The following is a 21,477-nucleotide window of genomic DNA, read 5'->3' as shown; positions in this document are numbered from 1 at the left end:
TGCATCAAAGCGTTGTCTGGTTCACATATCCTTTTGATACAATATAAATCAGCCTCAGAGTCTGAACCACAAGGCTGAACGTAGCATCCCATGATCCTTTCATGGGATTTCAATGTCAAGATCAAAATACATAGAAAACCTGAGCTGTTTATCCAACACTGAACATCATCCTAGAACTCTGGATTTGCAAATTGTATGTCTTTTTTTAAATACTCATGAAAATGTGAACAAGTGTGACAACAAAGGAACAATTAAATTCAATTAGAACTGACTAATGTTACGGTACTGCGAAAAGATTATATCTTGTCAATCTGAATAAGTGATTGCTTTTATGGTTAAAGGATGACAATGCCTCCGGTTCTAAAGATGTAACATTCAGAATTGATCTGCAAATAGGTCTTCTTAAGTCTGACTTTTTCTGTTCTTAGTCCAAAAGGAGCAAAGCCTTCATTGCCTGCAGTGGTTTCGTTTCCGTTCACCAAAGGACTTCTGCAAGAGCCACTCCAACTGGGTTTGCTTGCTTCCATGTGCTGTAGATTACACACAATTCCCACAGCAGAAACAAATCACAGCAAATTATCTTATTTTCTATTTTCTTCTTTCTACAGGAATTTACTTCTGGCTTTATTAATTACCTACATGGAAGAGAAGACTGGCAGAAACATTCTGCAGGGATTAAATACAACCACATCTCAGTTTCTTTTCATAGCTTGTTTCCAATATTATGAGTGTTCAAAGGTCAGTTAAAATACCTCCGTGCCTTTTCAAGTGGTTTTTTTGTGGGTTTTTTGTTTGTTTGTTTGTTTTTTTCATTCTTGAAACCCAAACCTTCTGAATTAGTTGTCTTGTCTCTACTTTTCTCATCAGAATTACCGGGAATTTCTGGACTGCTGGCACAGCATTTGGGAGAGGAGATGTGTGTGGAGAAAAAAACAACAACTTGGTGTTTGATATATGAAAGATAGCTGGGTTTTGCAAAAACATAAGTAAATAAAATTTACTTTTAAAGTAAACTGACCTTAATGCTCTTGAAACAAGTTTACATCCATATTGGGAATGTGGATTACTGCAGTGATATTTATAGGGCATAATCTGTTAATTGTAGAAATTCATGGGCTTTACAGCCATTTGGTAGCAAAGTCCTCAATTTCTAGTATTACTGCAAGCAGTTTATATTGTTGCATGGAAGCATGTCCGTCTGTTTTTATGTCCTCACTGTTTTTCTGTGAGGGGTAATTTAACACTGTTGGAGGTAACTGAGGCTCAGGAATAGCATATGTAGAATTTTGGTCATGCAGTGCAACTTATGGTTTCTGCTGTGTTAAAGAATTGGCACACGCATATTCTCTTCAGCCTGAGCTTATTTGACACTCACACCAAAGCTTTTCAAACCTTTTGCTTAACCTTGTAAAAACAAACAAACAAAAATATTAAAGTTTTTTTCCCCTGTGCAGTGCAGCAGTTGGCCCGGGGAGCCTTTCAATGCATCTCAGCTTGTGATGCTTAGAAAAACTGGGATGCACAAGTAGCCCCTTCTTTTCCAGTAAGTATTGATGCCTTTGTCAACACGCATTTCACATATTTAGAAATAATGAATAGCATCTTTGGAAGATCCTAGAGATCAATGAGAATTGTTATATTTTTCTTTGATACCTCTTTATTATTCAAGTAAAGGCAAGTAAGTACAAGGTGTTAAAGTGTTTCAGCCAGAGATAAAAATGTGCTATTTCATCTTTAAAATCCAGAACTGCTCTGGTCCTTCTGTGCATCTTAACTATGTTTTCTCCATAATTTTTCTGCTATGATTACTTTTCTGTTCTTATAGCTCAGATTTCAGCTCTGGGAACTTAACTGTCATGCTGACTTTTAACATCTCCGGGATTAGAAGTAATCTGTACCCTACAGTTTTAATTTTCTGATGATTTGTGTGATTTGATTAAACAGGTGTTCAACTAGGTACAGTTTCTGGGGATTTGGACAAAATTCAGCTTTTCCAATTAATAAGGATTTTGCAACCTTTTAAATAATTTTCAAAGTCTGTTTTAAATAGCCAAGGAGATGAATCTAAGCAGCAGTAATCTCTTCAACAATTTTCCTAACTGTACGCTGAGAGAAACTTTAGGCTAATTATTTTAAAACTGGTGGACTAGATTTTAATCATCAGGTCTCAGGAAACTTCTCCATTCCACTCAGTATTAATGTGATAAATGTGTGCATATTACACAATTTAGGCCTTGTTGTCAGTCTTTAATAAATCAGAACTTTGTTTCTTCTTGCCAAATTTTCTGGTCGTCTTTTCACTCATGCTTATCAGGAGGTTGCTTTGGTGTATAATCGCTAGTGACAATCTCAAAAACAGCCTTTTTAGTTATTTATTGCTTTGGCATCCCTCCCTGTGTTAAACCTTGACCTGCCTGAAAAGATCAGAGATCTAGTTGAGGTGAAAGAAAAATACTGAAGTTTTAGAAAAACTAGCAAAAAAAAAAAAAAAGAAGAAGGATTAATTCTTGTTGGCACTGGAGACATCATGAAATCGCATCACTTTACTGACATTGCTTTGGCCTTGTTAGTTCAAAGCTGATTTTCTTGCATCCTGTTGTTGCTTTTGTGTCAGGTTTCTTTGGTTTTTTTTTTACTTCACCTCAGAGAAGAGTCAAATGTTTTTCTTTTGAGAGCCTGTTTGTATGGCTTGGGGAGTGGTCTTGTTCCTGTACCTGTTTTAGCCATGGTGCTGCTGAAGTCACAAACAAAGAAGTTTATTGCAGTAGAGGTAATTTTATTAGGAAGGGGACTAAAAATGTCTTAATGTTGGCATTGCCTGTTACTGTTTCCTACTTTGGATCAAGTTCTCAAGTTCATGGTACCATTTCTGATAACTTCTTGTTGTGACAAAGTACGGGAACCCTGCCTGGACGCTGTCTGGCACTGAAGGCGCCATGTGCTGCTGTGCAGCGATGCTTCAGTCCAGTCTGGTTTCTCAGAAATGAAGTGTGAGCTTCTATGGGGAAACATATATAATATTAATTAGATTGCCAAATATGTGATGCTTCCATCTCTGACTGTGGTCTGGGTAAGGCAGGTAGCTGAACTGTCTGCTTTCTGCCATCGCACTGCTGTTTCTAGCGGGGCTTATTCTGGCCTATTAGAGTGGGAATAAGAATCTCTTCGTAAAGTATTATGTTGCTCTGAGATTTTTCTGAACCTGGCTGAAGCAAATTTAATGCTCTAACTCCTAACACAAGAATTCAAATTATTTTTCCATTTACAGAGTTTAGCCTGGGAAACAGCAGTTTGTTCAGAAGTTCCTAGACCCATTAGCAGACCTCCTCTTTTATCTGACTTCAAGTGAAAACAGTTTTGCTTTAGTTCAATATATTTGAAATGGTGTGACAGCCTATGCAATGCTAAGCTTTGAAAAGTCAGAGCTGGATGTCATCAACCTAGAAATGACAAATCACATCATCCTGATTAACTGCATTACCTGGAGGAAGGATAGTGACGTGACATTGCACTAGATCTGATCAAGAACCTTAAGGGATCCTATAAATAATGTCTGTATAGGACTGAAGACAAATCTTTTGATGCAGACAGACATCTGCTTGTTAATATAAGACTTATGTCTAGTCACAGCAGCGCCAGCCTGGCCCATGTTACGTTGCAAAGGACACATTAGGATGTTGTACCCTACAATCAACACTATTAACTGCAGCACTCTGATAACCAGTGCTAAAACACTACCACATTGACTACGTTACTAAATCATTAAAAAGCTCTGATGAGCTGAGTGTGTGCTACGTGACTGATATCTGAAATGATTTCCCAGGAGAGATGACTTGTCACTGAAGAACAGTTTGAGTAAGCCACATGGCCTCTCCTGTATCCTTAGTAGCCAATACGCAGGGCAAAAATTTTTAAAGACCTGGTCTAATAATGTGGATGGCACATATATATATATTTGAATATGTTTGTTAGATTATCTTAGGCTGATTTTGCATCTTTCTAATGTTTAATTACAGGAAAGCATGTTTCCTGAGAACTATGTAATCACAACAGCGAGTTCTAAGGAATTTTTGGGAATACTGGCAGGCTTGATGTAATACATGTCACCTTGAGATCTGGACTGAGAACCTTCCTACACAGCAGCATGAGATGATGTGAAATGGTGTTAACAATGACAATAATAATAATGACAACAACAATAATAATAATAGAAGGAAAAAGAAGGAATATTTAAAAAAGGAAAGAAAAAAGACAAGTGAACAGAATATTTCTCACTCACTGCTGGTTCAATTCTGACAGATGAAATTACCTGTGTTATCATCTCCAATGACTGGCCAGGTAATATATTGAGGAAATACCAAAAGTAGGAGAATCAGTGACAAGGGGTTGCAAGAGGAGTCATCTTGAGCAACTAAATGGGGAAGAATTATGCTGAAGTTGTTCAGCATTTTCAGACAGAGGTAGGTGTGTGTATATTTAATAAAATCGCCGTAATGGTATTATTTACAGCTAACCAAGTGCTACCAAGTGCGTACATGTATTTGGTATCCTTTCTGCATCCACGTAAGGGTGTGCAGATCTAACATTTTTACGAGCTCTCTCTGGAGCTGACCAATACAACAGAGCAGACAAGGAATAATTATTGTAGACATACTCCAAACCGTGCATTGAGCATGTTATTACTACGAGATGCCTAAAAATAGCATCCCAGGACTTGCCTGGAGAGCTCTTGTCTGTGCTGAAGAAGAATGGATATGCCACTTAGAGCCTATTATTTAATGAGAAAGGCAATGTTGACACAAACTAAATTGCTTTAAAGCAAGGTCAGTCATTTTTCATGAAGAGAAAGCCTTGTGTTTCTACCAGTCAACAGTTCCCACCGGTGACCTGATTAGGCTGACACAGATACAGGGATGGAAGGAATTATTCTACTATATTTAAATACAGATATGCTTCTGGTTTTCAGTTTAGCTGAGCTGAACAAATATTAGCTTGGAATGATCTGAAACTGAAACATTTCAATAAATTGAATATTTTTTGTAGGTTGAATGAAGATTTATATCCAGCCACAAGTAAATCGAAATTTCAACTGCCCTTAATAAAAGCAAAAGGCTTGACTCATAAAACGGAAAAAGCTGAAGTCAGACTCTAATTTGGAAGGCAGTTCAGCTTGAAACTATTTTTCTTTTATTTATTATGAATAAATTCTTCCTAGAGAAAAATCCTTCAGCCCTATATTTCAAAAAAAAGTGCATGTATTTCAGGGGGAAAAGCAGAATCTACATTGCTTATTCAGTTCTCCCCATTCACAAAATACTGTTCTTGGTGGAGGTGAAAGCTAACTCTTTCTGTACTTGTGAGGAAAGTTTCATTTGGAACAGAATGTCTCCTCACGTAACAAATCACCTGCTCCCTCTTTATTTCAACTTCCAGAATTTGTCGAGACTGTAGTCTAGCTGGAACTTGAAGTGGAGAAATAAATTGTAAAGCCGAGTGGAGGTGGTGGTAGTCACTCCTCCTTCGTTGACCTTGGTGCTCGCAGGGCTGTTTCTCACTCTTTTCTCCTCGCCCTCGCTGCCGGGCACTGGTTTCCCCTTTCTGAAATGCCGTTTTGCAGCGGCTGCCCCCACACCGCTGCGGGGCCCAGCCGTGCCCTGTGGCAGGGCCACTACAGAGCCGTCCATGCCCAGCATGGGGTGGCCCCGGCATCTCCCCCCAGAGACCCCCACCGCCAGCCCCTGGGCACGGGTGTCTCCGCTTTAAAAAAATGCAGTTGTGGAGAAATGATGTGAAGGAAAAAGAGGTATGTCACTAGAGCCATGAGGAAGTATTTCCAGGGGTTGTGTGAAAGAACATAAACAGAAGCAGGAGGAGAAAGCTGAGTGGACCCTTGCTCTATGTTACTAGTTTTAACGGGAGAGCCTGTACTAAATCAGCATGAAACAACGTGACCCGAAAACGCTGCTGTTCAAGAGACCGTAGAGGAGAGGTATCGCAGGAGGATATTGTCTGTTACAGGAATGAAGAGACCGGAGAACAGAGAGGAAGGAGGACTTGAGGACAGAGGACATCTTCTAAGTTATGAACACACTGTACATTAGGCTTCAGCACTGTCACCCCTGATGTTCCCCCTCCCGCAAACCAGTGACGCGGACAGGGAGGTGCGCACCGTCTACAGGCTAAATTTTACAGTCACAAGAATTACGTTCACCTAGGGGAAAAAACAGGTGAATACTTGCTGAGTGTTGTGTTGATCAGTTAAGTCCCTCTCACAGCCTACTCAGGTGTCTCTTCTCCATGGCATCATTAGTTTCTCATGAACTTTGGCCTTCTACTTTTTTCATTTGTTTCATTTTGTTTTAACAGACTATCATTTGTGAAGGAAATCTGGCAAATATAACGTGATCCAGTGCAGACTGACTTGTGCTGTTTCGTCAGGTTGGATAGATGATGCCCACTTCAATTTCTGTGTGTGCCTAAGCTGAAGCCCTGCAACATCATTTTATCTGTCATCATTAAACGCATTTCCAGATATTTTTAATAGAAGTGTCTGGCTACTTGGAGATAATGGACAAAGCATTTACAGTAATCACCTGTTCTCGCTATTCATGGGTGCGCAAGGAATCCACCAGCACAGTGCATCTTTTCAGAAGGATTTGGACCCTGACAGCCTGACACCATTGCCTTAAAGCCACATCAATGAAAGATTTTCGCGCAGCTACCAAAAAGATTTACTGGGGAGCCTGTGGGCTGAGCATTTCCAGTCTGGTGAAGTAGAAGTAATAAGAAAAACGGTCATGGTAAGAAAAATTACTTCCTGCACCTCTATTGTTGTTGTCCTAATTTTTTTTTATATGAGTTAAACTCTCTTGTTTCCTATTGCTGGGTGCCTTGAATATTAACTCTTCAACATTTTTTGACAAGTCTCTTAGTCTGTAGCAAACGGTAACTCTCCCATTCTCCCCATATCTTTAACAATTATCATTTGAAAGTCCTTTGCAATGAGGAAGCGAGAGAAAATTTTGGGGTTTCCACAGTTTTTTAATAGCTTGAAAAATTATCCTGGAGAAGAAATAGTTGATGTAATTGGTCTAGAACTAATGAAAGAGGAGCTCTGATGAAATATATTGATATTTACCATAGTCTGCCTACAGAAGCAATTTTCTTCATTAATTCTTTTCTTCTTCTTCAAATTAATCTGGGGATAGTAAATATTAAATGCTCACCACTTAGAAGGAAAGGGATTTGTCACAGAGCAGTGGCACTGTGGCATTTGTAGAGACTTTTCCATCACTAAGGGATAATCGGTTTAATGACGGTGTGAACAGATTGCTAACTGCTGTGGTGGGCTTTCTGGGCTGGAGGGAGGAGGTTAAAGTCTGGCAATGTCAGCAGGTACCTGGCAAGAAAGTATGTTTGGTTTCTATACCAAATGTCATGACATTTTTGTTTTGTCTTCATTTTTCTTGTGGGCTCTTGCTCTGAGCAGCAGTTTTATTGTGAAATGCCGTTGCATCAGATCGAAGCTGTTTATTGTGCGCTATATTGCGCTCCGGATAAACCGAAAGGCATTCTGCCTACTCAAGGCTTAAACACAGGGTGGTGTTATTGCATTCATGCAGTTAGAGATGCATGCTAGAGGCTCTCAGCTGCTTGCTATCTGTAGCTTCTGCTGTATATGGTGTATCTGTGTACAGCAAAGTGGGTACATTTTATTTTCAAGAAATCTGTGTATAAATCCGGTGCAATTAAAATTATTAACCATAATAACAAATCTGTAGCATCTTTGACGCTATGAAACCAACACCTGGTCTCATTTCAGACCACTAGCTTGGTCTAAGCTTCAGATAAATAACTCCTTGGCTGACCTGTGCAATGGGAAAGTGTACAGAACACCTTGCTCTGCTACTTTGAGGTGAACACAGAGTCTCGAAATCAGACCAAAGTCCCCAGGCGGCTTGCCAACTGCCCTAGATGTTCTCAGTGGATTGTTAGCACTGCAGAAATTAGAGTACTTGTGAAATGCAGGAGGGTTTCGTAGTACCAGGGATTATTTATGCCAAATTTCCACTGGTTTAAAACGTGTGATGGATGAGATTCCTACTTAAAACCACCTCTCTAATAAAAGCATGTTGCTGCTCAGTTCTACTCTGATCTGCAGAAATTTCAGCTGGGAAGTGTGTTTGAGGGCTTGGTGCTAAACATAGTGAATATCGTGATGTTAGATGATCAAAAACTGGTATTTGAAGTGGTGATTTCTATTGTGTTTTCCTATGATTTGAACGATTTGAATTACCAGCTTTTTTGAAATGTCGGTTAGACATACAAGACTAGAGCTACCTGAGCCAGTCAAGGGTTATTAAAGGGCCGTTGCATCCTGCCTCGTGCTGGTGAGTGTCTTTGCTCTAGTATAATATAGAAAAGTACCAACAGTTTTCCAGTTTCCTAAGTGAATCTCCCGCAAGTTATAGAGAAGGCAAGGAACCAAGAGGAAAGTGTGGGTAAATTCCAAGTCACAACAGAGCAGAAAGTACAGCTCCAGTTCTCAGCACATAGAGGTTTGGTTTTAGTAGAGGTCTTACCTCATCATACTCAGGAAATGGCCTGCTTGCTTTCTTCCAAAACTTCCAACTCCTCCTCCTTACTGCTGGCCGTGGGGCGAATGAGCCCTCTCTGCATGTATCCCTGTGTCCTAAAACAGAGTGACAGTGTGGGAGCACTGACGGACGGATCCACAGACAGGTCCTGAGCTGCAGGTGCACAGCTTGATGTTGTCAGGCACATTTAAGATAGTTTTTAATATTTGTCCTACTGAATGTGGATATTGTGCTGCTGGGTTTGGGTGAAGCTCAGTGGGACTTCAGATCTGACATTGCTTTCCTTTCACCCTACAACTGTGGAGGTATTAGACAGTCCCATTGGCAGAGGTTTTAAAGAGGTCCAAGCACTGCGCTAGGAAAACATTGTGGCATCATCAGGAGAACTGGAAGGATGATAGGGATTTAACTGAATGTGCTTGCTTTTCTTTTAAATTTATGATATGTAAGACACTTATTAGAATATGCAATTAACCTTGAGTTTCTAAAATTGTGATGTATTTCTTTCCTTGGAATACAGTTCCAAATGAACTGCTAGCATAACTTCAGAAATGCCCTTGAGGTATTTAATATATATTAATTAAACAGGTGATTTTATGTACAGGTGGAGAGCCGTATAAATACTCAGACTTGGTTATAAATATTAGATTTAATCTTGGTAAGGACACTTAAAATAAAAGTGAGATATAGGTACGCATCAATTCCCAGGTCACCTAATTAAGTGGCATCCTTGCTTTGTAATTTTTATTGTGCTAAACAAGGAATGTGTATACTAATTAAGATGACTAATAGTTACATTCAATCTAATTATAGTTCTGCCAGGAGGCACTATAATAGTTAAGGGTCTGTCAATGTTTTTACTACAAAATCTTGGTCTTAGTGGTGTGTAGCTTAGCTATAGCACTGTACTTGCTGCCTTACAATGTGGTAGAAGATGAAACACGCTGCATGTACTGTCTTGATTTGAATTTTATTTGTTCACTTGAAAGGCATCTTTTTTGTAGTGTTTGAGATAGAAGGTTCAAAGTAAAAATACTGTTTATTGGTTTTGAAGCACACAAGAAAACTTCAGAAGTTTACATTGCAACTTGTTCCATTTGCATAAATATAAATATTTTGTTGTTTATTTGAGTGGAATCTCCTATGTTAGTAAAACTGAACAGGAAATCTGGCAGGAGCAAGATCTGGGCAGAGCTTTGGGTTCAGTATTTTTATCTGGGATGGTTCAGACTGGCATAGATTTTTTTTCTTTTATATTTTATATAAAAAAATTATATTTATTTTATTTTATTTTATATGCACAGAAGGCAATGCTTTTGTCTTCACTGGGGCAGAAGTGGGAACAAGGACTGTGAAATGGACCTAGGCCTCACACAGGCCCTGCTGCCCCACTGGGTGTAGGTGTTGAGTAGACGATGGGGTGTTTTGAATCTGAGTTCATCAGCAAATCAGTAGCTATTATGTCATGTCCTGTCCTGAATGGAGAAGCTGCTTGTTAAGATTAACATTTCCCATGAACTTTTTTCTCATGGTCTTTTGAGTACTCTAAAAATGGGCAAAGAAGAAATAGATTTGGTGAAGAATGGTAAATACAGATCCAGAAAAGTGTATTTAGAAGATAATAGCCTCTTTTTTTTACAAAGACTCTGATATGTCTCATGAGAAATCTGTTTAAACTATCATTACATAAAAGCTGAGAAATTATTTCAGTTTCAGATGCTGTACATCTGGAGAACAGCAGCAATATACCACGTCTTCTCAGAAGTTAGTATGAGAGAGCCAATTTTGATTGGATTGTGTTGGTTTTGATAAGGTGAAAATGCAGGACAGGTTGGACAAATCTCACTTAAAAACAATCTAAAAGTGTTACTTGGTACACCTGTGGCAGAGCTGCATTTTCTCTCTAACAAGAATGATATTTTTGACCTGAATTTTCAGGGTAGTTGTCGTACAACTGTAGTGCCCGGTGACAAAAACGGTGATTGTCAGGTATGCCCTGGTGGGCTTCAGTACTGCTTATGCTGGAACACTAACCGCAAGATAACACCACTCCAAATGAACAGTGTCTCTGTAAATACCATGGGACTCATTAAGAGCCATGGTTTGGCAATTAGCAGTTTCCGAGTGGCAACGGTGAGTGAAGATGTTTCACAGGGTGAAACATCCTTAGGATATTTCATGAGCTGCCAGAGTAAGAGAGAGACAGCGAGGCTGAGGCAGTAGCATTTTGCTCGAGGCTGAGATTCACAGCTCAGCATGGTCAGAAGATTAGTAGGAGGAGTAATTTTTTTTTTTTTTTCACCGAAATGCTCACCTAGAGCATCACCATGCCAGAATCTGACCCTCTGTGAAGGGGACCAGCTTAGGTTATTTTGTACGTCTAGTCTCACTGGCTGAGGCCATGCGTGTTTGTTCAACCTTCAGCTCTCGGACAACTCTCTTAAGTGCCAATCTGCCTTCTGCCCCTTCTGCAAGAGCTTCTTTTAGTGATCCAGACTCAGGTCTGCCTGTTGGTTTTCTGCAGACACCTACACAACTCATCCCATTCAGTGAGCATTTCTGGGTACTGCTCAACTCAAGGTGATTTTTTCAAGTCATCCTTTATTTTACAGCTTCCTCCTTCTTCAGATAGAAGCTCCCAGAAACCCAGCAAAAGCAGCTCATCAGCCTCGACTGCTTCCTTGTCCCAGGTGTGGTGGTACAGAGTTACTAACATACAGTACGTGACAGCAACCGGTCCTGATGTGCAGTGTTTACAGTAAGGGCTTTGCACCATCATACAAACAGACCTTTTTCTTTCACCCTCCCAAAGATCAGAGCTAGTATTTGCACGAAGTCAACAATTTGTGTTTAATGTTATCTTTCATACACTGCTTGCTTGCTAGAAAATACGTCACCCTTGTAAGTGTTAAGTGTTTCATTCAAGAGACAGTTGAGAGAGACAACAAAGAACAAAACAATGCAAGATAAGCAAAAGCCTCTTAAAATGAGCTTGGAAATTTACTACTGGCCTTTGTTCCCTTATGGAGTTTCTGGTGCTGCACCAAGAAAAAAAAAACGTGTGTGTGTATATATATATATATACACACTTAGGAAATCGTATGCTGCCTGAAACATGAAATCTGTAGCACATTCTGAATATGTTTTTTGTGTAACAGCAAGAGATTAGAGATTTTTTTTTTTAGTGCTGTCTTATTAAGCAAATAGAACAGACTTTCAGCTCTTCATTGTCTATAGTTTACTTCTCTTTTGAGCTGGTATAAGATGAGTTGAAGCTCCTCAATCTTCACTGACTTTCATTTTCTCACATCAGCTGTGTTTTTTGAACAATGGTTTATAGGAATAGACACATTTACAACATGGTTTTAGCTGATCTTATTTAGAATTATATTTAATAGTAGTTTTTAGCCATCTTTGCTGCTGCTCTTTCTTGCATTTATATGCAATTGTTCTGAAAGATTACACCAAATATAAGCTATGCACAGTCAAGGAAGCTTGAAATCCATACCCATAGCTGACTTTTGAAGCCAAAATAAGAAAAGCTACACAAGCAACAGCTTATTTGAGATGTATATAAACTGTGTCTGCACATATATGCAGGTAAACATATTTTGTATATGTGTGTCTGAGGTTTGCTTCCTGGTACCTTTGTTACCTGGTAAATTCATGGTTTATGGAATTTTTTGACTGAAAGGGTTCAAATTCACCCTGATTTATGGCACTTTGTTATACTCAAAGGTTTATTCTGAATTCCACATTGGGTAAAACACACTTGCTGGCTGTGTGCCAAAGCCACAGCAAAACCAGTGTGTCCAAACAGTTGAGGGATTGGTCACTGTGTCCTCCCATGCTTGGCAGGGTCATGAGCCTGTGCAAATCCTTCACCAAGCTGGACACATTTTCCATGTTTTAAACTGTTCCCCAAAAGGAATGGGACTTCAGGGATGAATGGCCAAGGGTGATTTGTAAAATCTCCCAGCTTTTTACAGCATCTCTTTAGCAACTCGGTGTCCTGAATCGGGAAGCGGTTGATACGTACGTGTTAGCCACTAAGTGCAACTCCTGTCCAGAGCCAGGGAGAGCTTTTCGTGGCCCTGTTCCCCTGCGGCTGTGGCCAGCAGCCCCGTGCGGTGCCATACATCGCAGTCTGTGCAGGGGAGGGTGCAAGGAGGAATGCAAAGTCCAGCAGAATCGGGCTCCTTACTCCAAGAACATCTCGTAAGTGCTTTTATCCCTCTTCCCCAAGAGACAGAGACCTTTGGATAGGACATTCCTTTTAGATGTGCATAAACAAAAATAATCAATACTGTCTTTAATACAGTATTATTTTGTTTGTTCCCTAATAGTATTTAGTTTAAAATATGCACACGTAGGCATCTCCTGTTTTGGTCTATACTCCTTACTTTGCCAGACCACAGCAATCTGGTCATAACATCCTTATATATGGAGCTGTTTTTAGGCAACATATATTCTGATGTTAACGTGCCTGTGTTTGGCTCAGGTTGGTCCATGTGTTGGAGTTAAGTGGCTTTTCTATGATGTGAATAGCCTTGCTCCAGTGTGTCTCAAGAAAAATTCAGTCATTGGAAATCCTGCTTGGATCTTTCAAAGAGATTATTCTAATGGTTTCAAATGAGAGGCTTAGGAGTTTGAGAGGTAGGTGTTTTCACAGGCTGTCTCAGTGCCGATCACTCCTGAATTTCATTTGACATGCCTCACAATTAAATATAATACAGCCGTGAGAATGTAGGTCAGCAGTCTCTTTATTCTAAGTATGATTTGTTTTCAAGGTGAAAAACCCCTACCAAACAACTTTAAAGGAACTAAGAGAGAACAAAGAGCACAAAAATTACTTCAAAATAAACTTTTAATGAAGCTTTCTGCTACACACTTAAGGAACAGGTATTATGTTTCCTGGGGCACTATTAACACGCTGAATTAGCTTTATGTGCTGCCACTTTATTCTGAGACTCTCCTGATTATCATGACTTCGCTGTATGCCACTGTTCAGCATACTAAATGTCTGCTGGAAGAACAGGTCCCAAGGCTGTGAGTTAGGGACCCAGGGGCTGCAGACTTGTGCTTTCTTGAAGAAAGTGTCTCTGCAGATTTCATAGTCCAGCTTTTGTAGTAATTCCACCTCAGCTGTGCGCCCATCTGCCCGACCTGTCTTTAGTGTCCCTTTACAATCTGCACAGGCTGGCACAGCTGTCCCAAGGCTCCTCTGCAATGTCAGACAAGCAGAAGGGTTTCCCCTCTGCCCCATGGGGGGGGGGGGTTGCAACCAGCGCTGGATTCCCCCGGGCAGCTGCTTGTCACACACACACCTGAATCAGCAGAAACTGCCTGGCTTATGAGGCATTGAATTTAAAATTCAGTTTCTTGCTTCCCCTCAGACCAGGATTACCCTGGAGGCATACAACTGCTTATTCTTCCCTTACAGCAGCACAAACCAACGTAGAATGGCCGTAATGGAAGACATGAAAATGCTAAACATTGATATTTAGCATGTAGAAGCCCGTATTAAGGCCCCGCTATGCAAGACAGGACACAGAACAAAAGCACGCTCCTGAGAAAAACACTGTGCTTTAGTTGTGAGAAACAAAAGACGACTGTACTAAATAGATGAGGGGGTTGGAAGTAGCAATGAGATGACTATACTATGTTACTACAATAAGCAGCAGCCGCAGCACACCAGCTGCCTAACATCTTGCAGAAACAGTTTTGTGTAGTTGGAGAGCAACTTCCAACCATTTGCTTCACCAAAAGTACGCATCTTTGCATTTCAACCATAGGCAGTTTTTTCATTCGAGGTGCACCAAGGTACTGGCTGTAGAAATTAACCTGAATACATATTTCCCTGGTGCCTGGCTTGATGCTAGAACAGGGATTAGAGATGAGTAAGCACTTTGTGAAGAAGGAAAAATAGTGTGAAATTTAATTTCACTCTCATGAGGGGGGCTTACAACCCTCCCCACCCTCCCCCAAAATAAACTATGCTTGTATTAAAACAAGGTGAAAAACATATGTGCAACTGATAGAAAATAGCATTCAGACAGCTGATTACTAGATTGATTGGAACCAAAGTGGATTGGCACTGAGATGGATTAATTGATTTTCCTGCATTTGGCAGAAACAAGGTCTGTCATAACAATTCTTAGCACTTCACAAACATTAACTAATCATTCGCCCTCTTGCTGTCAGGTAGTAATTTTCCTTCCTATACAGATGGAAAAAACCCCAGCAGCCAAGGATGAGTTACCTGCCTCAAGTGAAGCATCCTGCCAAAAGTGGCAGCAGGTTACCACTGCACCTCAGCATGGGGATGCCGTGGGGAGCCCTGGGTCTCAGAGAGCCTGGGAGTTTTCATTTCATCCTGGTTTTCTGGGATACAGAAGCCAGATTAGTCTGAGGTGTCTGCAGAGCTGAATAGGTACAGTTTCTGTAAATGCTGTCTCCTTTCTCATAGGAATGAAGCCTGGAGCTACTTCCCCAGTGTCAGGGTTTAACCCCAGCCAGTAACCAAGTACCACGCAGATGCTCACTTCCCACTCTGCCCCAGAGGGATGGGCAGGAGGGTCAGGAAGGAATGTAAAACTCAAATGTTGAGATAAAAACAATATATTAACTGGGAAAAAAACCAAAATAAACCCAATAATAACAACAATAATTATAATAATTATCATGAAAAGGAGGCGGAAAGGGAGAGGAATAAAATCCAAAAAGAAGGAAGAAAAGACAAGTGATGCACAACACGTTGCTCACCACCTGCTGACTGATGCCCAGCCAGTCCCCGAGCCATGATTAACAGGCCCCAGCCAACCCTCCTGCTCTGTTTATACACTGAGCATGACATTCTGCGATACGGAACATCCCTTTGGCTAGTTCGAGTCACCTGTCCTGGCTGTGTCCCTTCCCAATATCTTGTGCCCCTCCAGCCCTCTCGCTGGCAGGGCCTGAGAAACTGTGAAAAGTCCTTGACTGAGTATAAACATTACCCAGCAACAACTAAAAACATCAGCATGTTATCAAAGTTGTTCTCACACCAAATCCAAAACACAGCACTGCACCAGCTGCTAAGAAGAAAATTAACTCTGTCCCAGCTGAAACCATGACACTGAATGAACAGCAGTCATTGATAAAGTATTATAAATCCGCAAACAGTGAGCTTTATCTAGCCTTTTCAGTTTTGAACAAATATATAACTATATGGAAACCAGATGTTTCTCCCACCTGTAATATTATCTTCCATGTCCTCTCCTAACTCTGAAAACAAGATTAAAATAGATGGCCTTATAAAAACATTACAGCATTGAAGGTCAGTTGTCCTGTGCAGTAGGCTTAACCTTCTTCACTGGACAGGGCCAATGCAAACACAGTATGTGCGCTAAGAGTCTTATCTCACTGCCTTGCCTTACACTCTTTCTTCCTTTTTTGGCTGAGCTATTAATAAAAAAAATGACAAGCTAAAAATCAATGTCAAATATAAAAAGTGTTTATTATCCATGTGAAACCTAATGCTGCATTTCCTGCAATGGCAGCAGTTGATTGATGAGGCTGACATGTAGGAGCATCCTCTCGTTTTGACAAGTTTGATAAAGCCTTCAACTTGATTTTTTTTTTCCTGATGGATAAACAGGAAACAGGTGTGGCAGACTTAAAATATAGATAATTTTTTTTGGTGTGCTTACTGTCTACTGTGAAATCCTGGTCTTTGGAAATGAAAATCTTTGACATCAAGTATCAAGCTTTCTCTCCAGCTTCCCTTGGGATAGCTTTGTGTACTTTCACTTCTGCAGCATCGTTTCCTATCCTTCCATGCCAATGGCATGTATCCTTCTGCCAGCCAGTACGTAGCAGTAAAATCAGTCGCTGTTTTAGTACTTTTACAATCCCTGAATTTTGTTACAAGTATTAATGAGGACACACCTTCATTCCTTTGTGCTCCATCACATTACCTCCTCTTACAGCCTGTCTCTCCAAGGAAAGGTTGTAGGCCAGTGTGCTGCATTCAGGATTATCAGAGTCAGTGAAAACTATATGGTGAGCACTTATTTCATGTGGTACTGCTGTTCCTGGGGATCTCTGAATCCACTTAGGCAAGGCACTTTTGCATGTTACAAGGAAAGAAAATATAGACCTGTTAAATTAGATTTTGTCTAAAACAAGGGATAAAATTAAATACAATTACAGAACTAGTTCTTAACTTGAAGATTTAGATCATCTTAAAACCTGGAATTTGCCTATTAGAGGCACAAGGCCTGGCCCTGCTAAAGCCTAAAACCACACAGTGCTGAAGGGGGAAGTGTTAGTGCTACTTTCATTAATTGTTAGATGTGCTGCCAGGTTGGTGGGATTAATTCGCCCTGAAAGTAGAATGACAGCTTATAAAGCAGAAAGTTAACATGGTCATTGAAATGCTGAGAGGAAGAGTATATCTGACATTAACTCATTTGTGTTTTCTCCCCTTATCCATAACTGTTCAGAAGCAAAATTTGCAGTTGTAGTTCTGCATCACTTGCATGCTCCTCTCCCAGTGAGGGGTGGGGGAGGACTTGGCCAGCTCTGCTGATGGGCTTGCAGATGATGGGCCCAGATATGATGGCCCATTTCCTTTGAGAGGCTGGAGGGAGGTAGGGGCCAAGAACGGTGGAAGGGATCAAGGATGCTGGCTGAGCAGGCATGGGAAGGGCAATAGCAGGGAGCAGGTGAGCCTGGAGACATAGACAGAGCTACTTCTTGTTACCGTGTTGTGTTTTGATTGTTAGAAAAGCCAAACCTCTCTGAAGGAGAAGCTCAGGTTTCTCCTGTTTTCTGGTTGTGGACAAGTGTCTGCTTTGGGCTCTCATTCACTTCTTTTCAGGCACTGAGCCAGCCACAGGAACCTGGGGATGTCATTCAGTGGCAGCTGTCTCGTGACTGGGACTTTTGGCTACCAGGTCGATACCTTTGGAATTTTGCTGTAAACGTGTTATAGTGACATCAAACTGCATCGTTAGAAAATGAAAATCACCCTTCCTACACCATGACAAGGTGCTTTGAAATGGCTGCTCCCACAAGGCTTAGTAACACAAAGCATGTTGGTGTTCACCATTGTCTTTAGAAAACATCTGTATTTCTGACATGTCATGTTGGCACCATTTACCGTAACAGCTTGAAGCTTTTCCAGCTTGCTTTGGTGGTCAAACTGACCACAGCTATATCCTACATAGGCAGCGCCATGAAGGCATCTATTCAGGCTTGCTCTGCCTTCTGTGGAGCTAGGTGATTTCAGGGTTTGTGGCAGGTGCTATAAAATGGGGGGGGAACTCTGAGGCTGAACTAGCCTAGTTGATGATAGCATAGTGAATTAGAGATTTCTACAAAGAACTGAAACTCTACGATTTGAATTCCTGTCTAGTTTGGTCTGAACAGCTATAAATAAAACTAATTCAGAGGAAGTGTCTTTACTGATTAAAAAAAAATCAAAATAACTTGGTAACATCAGATGTATCATTAACTTTTGTCATTTGTTTCTAAAGGAAGCAATGTATTTTACCCTGAGATCAATCAATTATCATGTGTGAACTCTGCTAGTGATAGAGTATCTGTCACATTTATGAATTCATGAAGCACCTGTAGATTGTCTTTGTCAATAATAACTCCTCTGGGCTCTAAAAACATATTCTTCAAGTCTTTGTAGCCCAGCATGTCTGGCTTTCTGCTTCCTGTCACAACATGAGTCCAGAAATCTCAGTGCTGATGTAGTGATCATTGATACTCCTTTAACTGATATTCCTTAAAAAAAATAAAGAAATTAATAGTACAAATGAAACAGGAATGATTAGTGAGATAATACCACTTCTAAGTTACTTCACCAAGAGCAAGACAGAGACGTCTGGGCTGTGAATTTGAGGCCGTAGGTTGAGGTGGACACTCCACATCTACAGTAGTAGGGATAGGGAATCTATGGGCAGCTGCTGGAGATAATCCAAACTGTGAAGGAAAAAATAGCTAAGCAGGGCTGGAAAGGGATGGTGAAACTTTTGGAGAATGTGTTGCAAAGATAAGTCACTTTAAAGTGATCCACGTATCCACTAGAAACACTAGCCCCAGCTTGGACTCCAGTAACATCTAGGGTACGGCTTTTAAATCGGCTGGGTTCAGATGAGAAGCGTTGGTTCCTGCGATTGGGTATGATTGCATGGGAGCTCAGACTTGCTTGTAGAATTCAAACTCAGATTTCTAGGATGTCCAAAAATTAAATGGTACAGCCCAGCTTTCAGACTGGGCAGGCAGCTGCAGGGGATGATGATTATTTTTTTTTTTAATTTAAGAAATAAGTATGCCTCACGTTAGCAACTCGCTGTTTTCTCAAGAGTTAATTTTTCTGCCCTCATTTTCCCTTGAGTTTATTCCAAGTTATCTTAATCACATGCTATAAAGTAATTAAAAAATATAGGTCTTTAAATCCTTCCCTCAAAATGGCTCAGAAGGGAGTATGTGGGTCAGGGGAACGTTAGCACCAGAGAGTCTCATCAGACTGTAACAAGATAAATTATTCTACCATTTGCGAGAGCAGAATATAATGAGGTTTGACACAGTGAAAAAAACTGAAGCTCATTCTGTGACTGAAATTTTACCTATAAGGGTAGTTTTGAAATATCCCCAAGAGATGTTTGTGCAGCTGTTTAATACGATGTGTTTTCTTTATAGATGCTTAAACAGTCAGGCTTGCAGGAGCATCTGATATAGCTGTGGCACAATGGAGGTGTTGGGCAAGCAGGAGGTGGATCCAAATCTGTCTTTTTGTCCTGCAGTTATTCAGAGACTAAGAGAAAAAGACCCACAAACCACAACAGAGTGATTTAGTTGGAACCACCCAGTGCCCCTTGGCTGAGTAGAGGGGTTTGGATGAAGGGCCTGGCTGAGTGTTCGAGGGTGGGGGCTCTGAGCAGAAACACTGCTCTGTAACAGAAATGCCTTTCCCAAGATGATCGGTCAAAACTAGTAAATCAGGGCGAAACATGGCAGGTGAGCGATGATTTCTGCATGTAACAAAACTCCGGAATCTGACTGAAAATATTTCAGGTCACTGTTGAAAAATGTTTGTTAGAAAGAGCACGATTTCAGCATGCGTGTAAGTGGGCAGAGCGTTTCACTGTCGGTTAGTTCTACCCAGTTTTGTGATCTCTAGATTTGGTTTCTGCTGATAGAAAAATGGGAATTTCCTGAAAACGGAGAGCAGATGCTGACGTGTATTTAGCAAAACACACCAGAACCATGTTTGAATTTATAGACATCAACTTCTAGCTGTACCAGCAGAGCTGCAGCTCCAACAGGAGACCAGCCAGCAGCCAGATTGACCCTGGAAGAGGGTTATCCTGCAAGCAAGTCAGTAGAGGGCACGCGGAGCCGTGCAGCTGGCATGTCGCAGTACGGCACGGCTGTGGCACACACGGCTGCCTGTGCGGTGCGGGCTGGCAGAAACACCCTGGCCAACACGCCACCCTCAGCCTGCTGTGTGCCCTGCCGCAGCCCGGCTGCCCGTCAGCAGCAGTCATCTCCAGTGGTTCGCTTCTCCTGTGCAGTCACCCCGAGCTGGGAAGACAGGCAGATATAATCAGGACGTTCAAACATGATGCATGTAACAGGTACCTGAGGAATGTCCCAGTGTGGGCTGAGGACACGGCATTTCTGGGGACCCTGTCATCCTTGGAGAGCGGCTCGTGTGGAAGCAAAAGCCTTTTTTCTTGGGAACAGAACCAAGGTCTCCCTGCCTGGCCCACAATTCCATACCCAGGCCAGGGGAAGATCTGGTTGGTAAATATGTAACTGCACGATAGGTGGTCTCCCTCCCCAAGGCAGAATATCACACTTGCAAGACCTGCAAGCCTTCCAAAGCTCCGGTAGCCGTGGATTTTGTGCTGGGCGACGCCAGGAGGCAAGGATGACTTCAGCGCCTTGAATTGTGGCAAATGCCCCATGTGCAAAACTGCATTACTCAGGCTGTGCTTACGGTGGGAAAGATCATGAACTTGATGCCCGTGGAGTATCTGGGGATTTTTGAAAGGAAAAAACCAAGTCCACTGTAATACTAGTAATGTGGATAGTATTTTTCTGTTCTGCAATTTTGAGTATTGCCTTAATTAATTTTCCATCGTGGTGGTGATATGATCCAGGAGCTGAGTTTAGAGATCCTCAGGAATCTTGCACTGGGTATCCTTTAGCAGACGAGAAGTGGGGAGGGCTGAGACAGCAGTGGCTGGGTGCTGGGAACTGTCTCATGAAGCCAAGAGCATTTTGCCTGTGTCCCCGAGACCCTTATGCTATCAGCTTGTGCCTGTCTTGTCTCCTCCCAGGGCCACAGAGACAAAGCAGAGGAAGAAGCCTCAGTCATCACCCGACTGGCTCCAAACCAGGGGATATCACTTGTACTCCTCTGCCACCCCCCACATAACAACTGAAGGATTTTTTTTCAGGATGCCTGAATAAATAACACCCAGGCTCGATTACAGCTTGTCCTGAAACTCTCCCCAAACATCCTTCCTATGTAGCATGAAGTAGTTCTCAGCGCTGCTCTCCTTACTCCATTCTCCACAACTTTTTAACTATGGTAATCTCTAAACAACAGCTCAAGGCTTACAGTGTGAGTCTCTTAAGTACCGTCTTTACATAAAAAAAAAATAAAATAATCCCCTCTGCAACGCAGGTACCCACCTGTGAGCATATGGTTTGAGCTGGGAAACTACTGTTCTCTGTCCCGCTCCTCTACTCTTCTCAGTGATGTTTACGTAAAAAATCTAAGAAATAACACCTACATGATGCTTTGAATTTGCCTGCCTGGAAAACTCCATCATCTGTCAAATGAGTAACAAAATTTCTACATCTTCAGCAGTTC

General features: G+C 41.3%; 1 long non-coding RNA gene across 1 annotated transcript in view; it reads left to right on the top strand.

Moving 5' to 3' along the window:
- The first annotated feature begins 1,457 nt into the window (after window positions 1–1,457).
- Window positions 1,458–21,477, top strand: part of LOC130148349 (uncharacterized) — a 41,486-nt gene continuing 21,466 nt past the window's right edge. Inside the window, exons 1-4 of the long non-coding RNA XR_008821538.1 lie at window positions 1,458–1,543; window positions 4,017–4,460; window positions 6,019–6,227; window positions 6,367–6,800. This is a non-coding gene — a long non-coding RNA (uncharacterized LOC130148349). The remainder of the gene's footprint in view (window positions 1,544–4,016; window positions 4,461–6,018; window positions 6,228–6,366; window positions 6,801–21,477) is intronic.

This window comes from Falco biarmicus, chromosome 4 (assembly GCF_023638135.1).
Source record: "Falco biarmicus isolate bFalBia1 chromosome 4, bFalBia1.pri, whole genome shotgun sequence".
Lineage (NCBI taxonomy): Eukaryota > Metazoa > Chordata > Aves > Falconiformes > Falconidae > Falco > Falco biarmicus.
The sequence above is the reverse complement of the archived record's forward strand: the minus strand, read 5'-3'. Positions and strand labels throughout refer to the sequence as shown.